This window comes from Cucurbita pepo, chromosome 11 (assembly GCF_057944985.1).
Source record: "Cucurbita pepo subsp. pepo isolate OVF chromosome 11, ASM5794498v1, whole genome shotgun sequence".
NCBI classification, from domain to species: domain Eukaryota; kingdom Viridiplantae; phylum Streptophyta; class Magnoliopsida; order Cucurbitales; family Cucurbitaceae; genus Cucurbita; species Cucurbita pepo.
Window position 1 is genome coordinate 11,442,733 of NC_141808.1, and position 12,065 is coordinate 11,454,797.

General features: G+C 31.9%; 1 long non-coding RNA gene across 1 annotated transcript; it reads right to left on the reverse strand.

The window, feature by feature from the left end:
- Positions 1-3,054: 3,054 nt before the first annotated feature.
- On the reverse strand, positions 3,055-5,252 carry LOC111784276 (uncharacterized). Its single transcript, XR_002813508.2, has 3 exons — positions 4,988-5,252; positions 4,828-4,909; positions 3,055-3,247 (listed from the first exon to the last, which is right to left on the reverse strand). It is a non-coding gene; the product is annotated as an uncharacterized LOC111784276 (long non-coding RNA).
- Between the last annotated feature and the right edge of the window lie 6,813 nt (positions 5,253-12,065).

Here is a 12,065-nt window from a genome sequence, read left to right on the forward strand (position 1 = left end):
GTTAGGAGATTTCACTAGGAAGGATTCAGAGTAGCAAGTCTTAATGGCTCTAACAATGAAGAGATAACACCTTGACAAAGTTGATTTTCTTGCTCTCTCTAGTAAGACTTCTCTCCATAAATTATTACTAGTCACTTAAAAAAATTATCAACGGTAAATAATAAAATTTTAAAATAAGTATAAAAAAATTAATCCGTTACGAACCACTAGTATCCATCTCATCATCCATCTCATCATCCATCAACCACTTATACAAACCTACTCGACCAACTAATTTATATATTCATTATTATTTATCAAAAACAAAATTTATATTATTTATTATTCAAAAAAAATTTGATTTTTTTTAAATTTATATCATTTATTACCCAAAACAATATCGGATTTTCTTATTAAAATAATATGTTTTTTTATACATTTAATTAATATTTAATTATTTTGCTTCAAATTTTTGGTTCATATAAACCGACACTAAACCACAACTCTCCAAATTGAGATATTTGTTTAAAAAAAAATGGTATATTTATACATGATGAGTCGATTGAGATTATAAATTGAAAAAAATCACAATATTTACAATTTATATACGAATAGACTCTAAAAATTTAGAAGTTAACATTATTTTCTTTATAAAATATAAAATTTATATGATAGAATATTTAGTAAGTTAACAAATTTAAAAAAGATATTATATTATTTTTTCTAATTTTTTTTATGAATTTTAATGACTTAATATGAAATTATATAAATTTATGATGAATTATTTCAGTATATATATATTTTTTGTTTAGTTTTTTTAATAATATTTTATTATTTTTAATAAATTTTAAATTTCTTTTGAAGTGTACATATATAGATTAATATCTATCACATTATATATAAATTAAATTATTCAAATGCAATTTTTAAAATATTTATTTATTATTTATTTTTCATATATACAACAATCCTTTATAAAAAAAAAATATTTATGAAACTTATAAAAATTGAAGATAGTTATTGTTTTGGTATTGTAAACTTATAAAATAGGCATTGTTTAATTTGGCCGGTTAAACTTATAAAAAATATTTATTTACTAATTATGACATTTTTTTTTTAGGGTGGTAAATTTATGATTTTGATTAATGGAACTAACTAAACTTATGGTCCAAATGTTTGAGTTGGAGATTTCATATCATTATCGACCATACAGACTAAAAAGTGAGAATGACGGTGGATTTCAAAATTTTGATAATGCTCATAGTATGACAAATCCACATCATAGGTTGTTTGGATTCTTAAACATTTTTGAAAATATTGAAATTGGTCGAGGGGATTTGAGATCCCTCCATTCATGACATTAAATTTTCTCCATTCGTACCAGTATAGATTTACTCGTTGTTCTCTTGATTTAATTTGTAAATACATATATAAGTAATTTATACCTACAATATTTTATATAAAAAAAAACTGAGTAATTTTAGCACACTATCAAAATTTCTCCGACCAAAACTTTAACAATGGTTTTAATTTTGTCACACAAAATATCAGTTTTCTACCAATTGTTATGTCAAACAATATATTTTCTAAAATAAATATATTTTAATATAAAATAAACTTCAAACAAATGTCTTTAATTTTGTCACAAAAAATGTCTATTTATAAAAGCAATATGATTTTTTTTGGAAAAAACATAATGCACAATCATTTTCACATAATTGTGATAATGAGTTGCACATGGGTTATGTCTTCGAGTGAATTAGGCCATAAAATTAAAATACATGGACTTTGGACGTCTGGACCAGTGAATTAGGCCATAAAATTAAAGTTCAAAGCTCATGGCAAAGCAGGAACAAGTAGATTGGGTCATAAAATTAAAGCTGGATCAATTCGTGGGCTACCATTACCATTGACTAGTAATTACTATGATTATTATGAGGCCGTCAATTAAAAAGTTTCTATAATTCATTCAATTTTAGTTTATATAAAATTAATATAATAACGTAGTATTTGAAGATTGCAATTAAAAAAAGAATTTGAGTTATAATACAAAATATTTATAGTTAAAAGAGTATTTTATATATTTTTTAAATCCACGTGTATTTAGAATAAAAAATAAATAGAGTGGTTGTTTTGAGCTGTCTTCATACCTCGGACCAATTCGTTGGGTTATAATGAATTTGGTTGCCTTGATGCCCGAACCTATTCGTTGGGTTCTACCATTTATTTGTCATTTTATTTAACCTATTTTTGCACCATAGATTTGTTTTAGTACTATGTTATCCAACCAGATTAATTTGGTATTCATGTTAGCTACCTGTGATAAGTAGCGTCGGGCTAAATATAGTAAATTTGGTATTTATGCTATGGACTCGTGATCTATGATTAATTATTTGGTTATTTTTTAGCTTATAATTCTTTTTTTGTCTATGATTAATCTCCTGTTCCTAAAACAAAATTAAAATCGTCTGTTCCTAAAGCAACAAATTTAAACAACCATATTCGTACAACAAACTTAAAATCCCTTGTTCTTAAAACAACAAACTTAAAATCCAGGAACAACAAACTTAAAATCACATGTTCGTACAACTAACTGAAAATCAACTATTCCTAGATCAAACATAAAATGACTTGTTTGTAGAACAAACTTAAATTCCCTATTCCTAGAACAAACTTAAATTCCCTATTCATAGAACAAACTTAAAATCTCTGTTCTTAGAACAAACTTAAAATCCTAGAACAAACTTAAAATATCAGTTCTCTTTGTAGAACAAACTTGGAAATCTTCTGTTCTCAAAACAAACCTAAGATTTTCGGTTATCAATATTATTTCCTCGGTTGTATTGAGAACAAGCTCTTCACGAAAAAATAGCGTCAAACATGTCTTGATTTTTTTTTCTTTTTCTGTCATGACCTGATTTTCGAGGCTTCGAAAAGCCGAGTCGTGACTAAAAAGACAAATCGAAAACAAACAAAAATAAAATAAAATAAAAAGAAAAAGGCTTCCAAAAGCTGAGTAGTAACTAAAAAGACAAATCGAAAACAAACAAAAATAAAATAAAATAAAAAGAAAAGTGAAATAAAAAGATAAAATCAAATAAAATTAAAATGTTCCAAAAGAGGATTTTAAGTTTACAAAAAGAAATAAAATACAAATATAAAAAGAAATTCGCAAAAGACTCCAAAAGACCGAAAATGGATTGACGCTCCGGAACGACCCCCACTGTGACCGCACAGCTCTCCAACACTCCTCCACCTTGACCGACACCTGACAAAAAGGAAGGTAGAAAGGAATGAGTATAAAAATTATACTCAGTAAGCCACCTACTTGTAGGCTCTCTTCGCATCCGAATTTAACAGGTTCCCACGGTTTCCTAATTCGGTTCTAGGACACCTAGTTCTAATCTTAGCCCCTTGAAGCTTGCCCCTTTGGGTTTCACCAGTTCATCGTCCTCTCATTAATCGCCTAGAGGTTCCTTATGCCAAGCTAATATGGTCGGTATCTCTTTATGAGGTGCTACCTCTACATGGCTATCTAGGACTACATGGTAACTAGGCTAGGGGTGTGCTGAATACCCCTACGCCCATACAGTCCCCCTATGGGGGGCGCGACCCAACCCGTTCCCATGCAGCTAATGGGCTGTACGACGTGGGGACACATTTCCCACGCGAAATGGCTACGAGAAGTAAGGACTGATCAGGGACCCTTGGTCCTCCCACGAAGCTATAGATACCGTTCTCACGCTAGTAATCTATGAACACTCCGAGGTACCTTCTTGCCGTGGTAAACCGCTAAGTTCCTAGGGGAAAATTAAATCTGGCTGGAGCGACATATCGCTCCTAACAATAATTCCCTAAGTTTATCATAGAAATGGGCCCTATCAATTAACAGAGTATGCATGCAATCGTCTTCTAACATCATACTATATAATTCATGCAAACTAGGCATACCGACTCAACGGGGCGATGACCTCCATCAAGCACCCAGAGCACGAAGGTCGCGCTCAATGGGGCGAATTCGTCCATCAAGCACCCGGAACACGGAATACACAATTCCAACATAAATTAAATGCATGCACATACAGCGGGAACTTAAAAGCATACAAGCAACACTCAAATAATACACCCAATACACTCATAGCAATTAATCCGGCTAATATTTTACAATGAGAGCTAATCTGAAGCAAAATTACTAGCATGCATGCAATCCAAGCGAATCCTACAAGTATTTCTTCCTAAATACCGGGTGGTGACTTACCTGGTTGACGCGTGCCTTTTTTGCTAGCGTTTCTTTGCACGTGAGGTGTCCAAAAATACTAATTTCTTTAAATTAGGTCCCTATTTACGTAAAAACAGTATTAGAACTAGAACCGAGACAAAAAACGGGCAAACAGAAAGCAACCGGGCCAAATTGGCCGTTCCACGCGCGCGGGAAGGCGCCAGTCGCAGGCTGTACGCGCGCCTGACACGCGCGCCCGCTTCCGCGTAGTCGCCGGTCGGCTCGGCTTGCGTTTGTGGTTCGGCCCGGCTTGCAGGCGACACGTGTCGACACCTCGCTGGAGCTGCGTTGCTCCAGCCGATGGTCGACGCGTGTCCGGCGCCTGTCGCTTCCCTCCGCCGCTCGCCGGCCGCCCTTTGTTCTTTTCTTTTCTTTCTTCTTTCTTCTCTGTCCTCTAAAAACCGAAACACAGTCCCCTTTTCCAATTTTCATATCTTTCAATTCGTAGATCGGATCGATATGATTCCTTCGACAAAGTTCTAGATCGTGTTACGGGCTACATCCTAGTATTTTTTTTGTAATTTTTGCTTGACTACCGGACGAGTTAAGAACATCGGAAGTTCGCTCACCGTTCTCGGACGACTCTCGGATCTCCGCCTTCGGGTTGAGGTCTCGACCAAACTTCTTCAAAGATCCTGTAGAGAGTTGTTCCTAAATGAATGTATCAAGATTTCAGAGCTTGATTCACAAAGAAAAACTGTAGATCTAAGAAAACGTTCAAGATCTTACCTCGCGGATTTTTCTGATTTCTTGATGAAAATGGGACTCCGGCCACCCGCATTCTCTTTTCCCTTCCAAGAAAGGCTCCTTGCATCATGATCTTGATCGGAGTAGACTCCGACAGTAGTTTTCGATGAGTCTTTCGGCCGTTCATTCTTCCTCCTCTCTCTAACCCTTTTCTCTCACTATTTTTCTTTTGCAGGACGGTTGATAGGGTTTCATTTGGACCCCTCAAGTGGTTGGAGGGGCAACTTACCTATTTGCCCCTCTCTCGACTTTTCTTGTATTTTTTTTTCTTTTTCTATTTCTATTTCTCTTTGTTTGGGTATTACATTTTCACTCCTCAACCCTGTTTATCATCTTTTTTTTCTTTTTCTCTCTCTCCTCACCATTACAAACCCTAGGTGACTTTATTATTATTATTATTTTTTGTCTCTACTTGTACCTTCTTTAATGATTGTCGGATACATGACCACTCTAATGGCGGTTAATATCTTTTTTCTCTCTCTCCTCGTCATTACAAATACTAAGTGGCTTCAATCTTTTTTTTTTTTTTTTTTGTCTCTACGCGTGACTTCTTTAATGGAGGCCATTGTCTGAAATATCGTGACTTCTCTAATGAGGGCGATTGTCTGAAAATAATAGACCAGACTTGAAATAATATCATATTATTGTAGAGAGTCGTATATAAAACAAAACAAGCATATAACGTGCGTCCAAATAATTAATACATGCTCAATGTGTGTTGTGTTCAAGGCAACGGTTAAATTTCAAAAATGGCGTTGTCCAGACTTGAACTGGTCCAAACAATTAATTACATGCTCAATGTGTGTTGTGTTTAAGGCAACGATTAAATTTAAAAAATGGCGTTGCCCAGATGTGATAACCAACAACACCACATCACCATTGGAAGCCTCTCTAGAAGGTCAGTCAAACTATAGAGTTAAGCCCAAACTTCTTAGAGCCTAGAGAAAAGCTCTTGGAAACCTACCAGGAACTAGATGCAATGAGCTTACCGAGTACTTTTTTTCTCACTACATTTTAGATTTCTTTTTCAGGTCTTCGCTAACTGTCGCTCGAGGTGGGGGAGCGTTTGAGAGCTGCATTGTCACTTGAGGGTTCATGTACACGTACATGGGCCATGTGTGAAGGAGTACCACACATCCAACCCTACCTGGAATAGAAAAGCGCCCAAGGCTATGAAAAGTTTATGAAAAGTTAGGTCCCGCTCATATGTTGCATGTGTTTGCATTCCTAACCCCAACAGTGGGGTGACTTACTGAGTATTTGATAAAATACTCAAGGCACGTGCTACCTACATTTTTCAGGTAAAGGCAAGGCGCCAATGTACGGTTGATGGCAGAGCTGAGGCCACCATGGAAGTTGGAGACGGGATATTTTTAGGAGTTTACTTTTATTAGACTGTCTTAAGTTATAGGATTGAGTATCGTTTTATTTCGATTTATTTTGAATTCAGTATTGAAGGTTTATTTTCGGAGTTTAGGTTTTGTTTTGGATTCATGAATTTTTATGAAAGACTATTTCAAGGTTATTTATGATGAGCTTCCGCTTAATGAGATAAGTATGCATGGGTGACGTCACTAATTAGGTTAAAGAAAATTAGGGGCGTTACAATAAATTTCTTAGTTAAATCAAGCATATCACGTGCTCACAATCATTCCACCCTAGTCCTTGTTGATTCCTACAGGTATTTCTTCAATAAAAGTCCAAACAATTAATTACATGCTCAATGTGTGTTCGAGGGCACGGTTCTCGAGCTAATCAAGCTCTAAGGCTCTTAAACTTTTTGGTAGAGGTCTAAAATGAATCCAAATTATAAATATAAAAAATAAAAATAAAAATTTCAAAAATAGCGTCGCCCAAACTTTAACTAGAGACCTTCAGTGTGTTAGATTGACGTGATAACCAACTACACCACGACATCGTTGGAAGCCTCCGTAGAAGGTCATCCAAACTATAGAGTTAAGCCAAAACTTCCTAGAGTTAAGCCCAAACTTCCTAGAGTTTAGAGAAAAGCCCATGGAAACGTAACAGAAATTGGATGCAATGAGAGCCTACAAGTAGGTTGCTTACCGAGTACTTTTTTACTCACTACATTTTAGATTTCTTTTTCAGGTCTTCGCTAACTGTCGCTCGAGGTGGGGGAGCGTTTGAGAGCTGCATTGTCACTTGAGGGTCGTTTATGAGTGTCGACCCGGTCTGTGTACTTTGGGTCTTTTATCTTTCGTTCGAAACAATATCCCAAACCCTTTCTCTGTTTGTAACAAGCCTTTAACAATACATGTTTGAATTGCCTTTCAATTTGTTCTAGTTGAGCTGTTGTTTGATTTTAAATTGCATTATCTCAATGTTTAATTTAATTTAACTTTTATTTTTATTTTCCTTTCTTTTTGTCATATTCATCACGGTTTGAGATTTAAAACCTCGAAAATCACGTAACGAAAGACTCAATGACTCTACTTCTAGCGAAAATAGTCTGTTGGACCAATCAACCTAGACCTCTGATACTAAATTTAGTTCATAAATTTCTTGGCTAAATCAAGCATATGACAGTACTCGTAGTCATTCCACCTTAGTCCTTGTTGATTCCTACATGTATTTCTTCAATAAAAGTCGAAACAATTAAGTTATTTCAAAGTTTCTTCAATAAAAGTCCAAACAATTAAGTTATTTCAAAGTTTTTTGGTTGCAATGTTTTATTTTGAACAACAATAAAAGGTGGAAAAATTTGATTCTAAGATGGATATTGGTATTTTTCTTGGTTATTCATCTAGTAGTAAAGCTTATAGAGTTTTCAATAAGAGAACTTTAGGTATAGGAGAATATATGCATGTGGTATTTGATGAATGTTTGTAATAATATTTCTAATGAGTCTATTTGTAGTGATGATTTAGAAATAAATTTTGGAGATTTACTTGTCAGTGACAAAGGAAAAGAAACTCTTTCCAGTAAAGAAGAAGTGAGTTTAAATGAAAAGAAGGAAAAAGATTCTTCATCAGTGCCAAAAGTACGAAGGTATGCCTCATCTCATCCCAAAGACTTGATTATTGGTGATCCCGAACAATGTGTGAAAATTTGTTCCTTTATTAATTTATTTATAATCTTGCTTTTTTTTCTCAAATTGAACCAAAAAGTCTTAAGATACTGAAAATGATCAGTTTTAGATTTTAGCGAAGAACTAAATCAATTTGAAAGGAACAAAGTTTGGGAATTAGTCCCTAGGCCCTCTAATATTTCCATTATTGGAACGTTTTTTGAAATAAAATTGATGAAAATTGGAATATCATTAGCTCAATAAAATTGATGAAAGCTAGACTTGTAGCTCAAGGTTATTGTCAGGAGGAAGGTATAGACTATGAAGAAACTTTTGCACCCGTTGCTAGATTAGAAGCTATTAGAATATTACTTGCATTTGCTTCTTACAAGAATTTTATATTATATCAAATGGATGTGAAAAGTGCATTCTTAAATGGTTATATTAGGGAAGAAGTTCATGTAAAACGACCTCTGGATTTGAAAATTTTGATTTTCCACCTCATGTCTATAAGTTGAAAAATGCTCTTTATGGCTTAAAAGAAACTCTTTATGGCTTACAAGAATTTTATATTATATCAAATGAATGTGAAAAGTGCATTCTTAAATGGTTATATTATGGATGTACAAGAATTTTATATTATATCAAATGAATGTGAAAAGTGCATTCTTAAATAGTTATATTATGGAGGGAGTTCATGTAAAACAACCTCTTGGATTTGAAAATTTTGATTTTCCACATCATATCTGTGAGTTGAAAAAGGCTCTTTATGGCTTAAAACAAGCTCCAAGAGCTTGGTACGATAGACTTAGTAATTTTCTTATTGAGAATGATTTGAAAATGGGTAAGCTCGACACTACTCTTTTAATTTAAAATTAAAGAAAAATATGTGTTATTGTGCAAATATATGTCAATTATATTATATTTGGTTCTATTAATCCTTCTCTATGTGAAATTTTTCTAAATGTATGATGAGTTTGATGGGAGAGTTCAGTTTCTTTCTTGGACTTCAAATTAAACAACGGAAAGATTGTATCTTCCTAAATCAAGAGAAATACACCAAGTATTTACTTAAAGGTTCAAGTTCAATGAAGGTAAGATTGCAAAAAAAAAAAAAAAAAAAAAAAAAAAAAAAAAAAAAAAACTCCAATGAGCAAATCTACCAAACTTCACCCGTATGAAAAAGGTAAATGTGTAGATATAAAATCTTATCAAAGTATGATTGAATCTTTAACTTTACTTGACTCATTTACATGTCGTTAAAAGAATATTTAAATATTTGATTAGGACTATTAATTTAGGATTGTGGTATCCTAGAAATGTTGAGTTTAAATGGGTAGGATATTCTGATGCGGATTTTACCGGAAGTTTACTTGAATGTAAAAGTACTAGTGGAACTTGTCAATTTCTTAATAGTTCCTTAGTTTCTTGGTTTAGTAAAAAGCAAAATTCGGTTGCCTTATCTACTACCGAAGCGGAATATATTGCGGGTTGTTGTGCTCAAATTCTTTGGATGAAACAAACTTTTTGTGATTTTGGATTAAAATTTAAAAGTGTGCCTCTATTTTGTAATAACACTAGTGCTATTAATTTAACCAAAAATCTTATTCATCATTGAAGAACTAAACATATTGACATTAGACATCATTTTATCAGAGAGCATGTGCAAAATGGACATATTATTCTTGATTTTGTAAACTCTAATAAACAATTAACAGATATTTTTACCAAGCAGTTAAATGAATTTTTTTTTTTTTTTTTGCAAAAATAGGCTTGAACTTGGTATTATTTGGTGTGATATATCTTGAATTTGAATTTGGTATTAATCCATGTGATATATTTTGAATTTTATAATCTTATTTAAAGGCATGTTTTTAGGGGAGCATGTCATTCTTTTATTATTTTTTATTGTTCTTTTTTATGATTACAAAAGAGAAAATTAGGAAAAATATAAATTTGTTATTTTATAATTAATGAATCACTTCGTTTTATTTTATAATTAATGAATCACTTCGTTGTTGCGATGTTTCATAATGCATTGAAGCATTAATATAGGGGAATATGGATTTGAGCGAATTTCAAATTTATGATAATATATTGAAATATGAATTTGAGTGAATTTCAAATTTATGATAATATATTAAAATGCTTATCATGATGCATTAATATTATTATTTGGACATGTGCATTATTTTAAGTTTTATGGATCTCATACTATTTTTCTTGAAATGGTTTGTCATCATAAAGAAGGGGAATGGTGGCTTTTTGCCCTTAATCTCAAATTAATTAATTTTAATTAATTAATTAATTGATGTTTTGAGGATAACAAACCTACCTTCAATTATTAACAATTCTCAATATTTTGTACACAATGTAAGGTTGGGAATAACGATTTCAACGTCTTTTTTGGTTCACTCAAATTAGAGATAAAACGAAGAAGTTCCAGTCAAAGCAAATACCCGACGTGATGATGTTGTGGCAAAATTGACATCATGGGACAATCGAATTCAAAACAAGATACCTAACGTGATAATGTGACAAAATTAATGATGAGATGACAAAATTGACATCATGGACCAGCAACAAAATTAACATTATAGGCCAATCGAAGTATAACATTTATAAATTTGGTAGAATAACAAATGGTGGAGAATGGTTGAGTTTTCAATTACCTTTATAAAAAATTTCTATTACTTTTAAGAGGAGTAAATTCATTTCAATTATATTTATAATCATTTTCAAGAAAGTAATTATAATGATTTCATTTACATTTATAAAAATTAGTTGATATTTTTAAATGGAAAGAAATTATAAGGATTTCATTTATAAAACAAGAATTATTTGAATTATAAAATTATTTCAATTACATTTATAATAATTTCGAATTATAAAATCATTTCAATTACATTTATAAGAATTTCAATTAGATTTATAAAATTTTTCAATTATAAAATCATTTCAATTATAATAATTTCAATTAGATTTATAAAGCTTTTCAATTACTTTTTAAAATATTACATCGTTTTCATTTAACATTTTTTTAAATTATATTATTACATATAAATATGTTATATATATATATATATAAAACCTGTGGTCTATAATGTTTTACGATACATTTAAAAATAAATAAATATTGTTTTTTATGGTTCACGTTTCAGTTCAGGTTTTAGTGGTCCGTATCAATTCCTATTTTTACAACTTCATCACTATTTAAACTCCTCACCTCTCCATATCTTTTTAGAACACAGCAGAACATTTCACAATACATAAATTCCATAGTTTCCTCGATCTAAAACTCATCACCTTTTCATATTTTTCAGAACATTTCACAATACACAAGTTCCATAGTTATCTAAACTTTTTTTAAAAAAACCTCCCTTGTTTCTCTCCAAGTTTCCAATTTTATTTCTTGTTTATCCAAGTTTCCAATTTTATTTCTTGTTTATCTTATTCCGAGAGAAATGTCTAGTGTAGTGTGAGAAATCTAAATCTACTACTTTAGAGAGTTGTGGTGTGTGGTGTGTTTCTATAAAGTTTTAGACAATTCTACTGGTTTGATCCTGAGCCTTGAAAAGGATTGAGTTTGCTCTTGAATTCGTAAAAAGAGCGGTGTACCAGTTTGATTCTGAGCTTAGAAAGGATTGAGTTTCCTCTTGAACTCGTAAAAAGAGCGGTGTACCGATTTGATCCTAAGCCATGGAAAGGATTGTGTTTGCTCTTGCACTCGTAAAAGAAGCGGTGTAGTGGTTGAGCTCTGATCCGAGGAAAGAAAGTTTTGTTTAAATTCCCAAGAGGTGTTTGGGGAGTGGAGTCGGTCAAACCACTATCAAAGTAGTGTGTTATATTTTCTAACTCTTTTCGTATTTAAATTCTAAATTTTAAGTTTTATTTTTTATTGTTATTAAAAAATATATATTTGGATCCCAGAGGAGTGAATAGGGTTTCAACAATATAATTATTAAAATTTTCTAATAAAAATAAAACTTAATATCATGCAATAAAACTTAACAATAATTTAGAATTTAAATA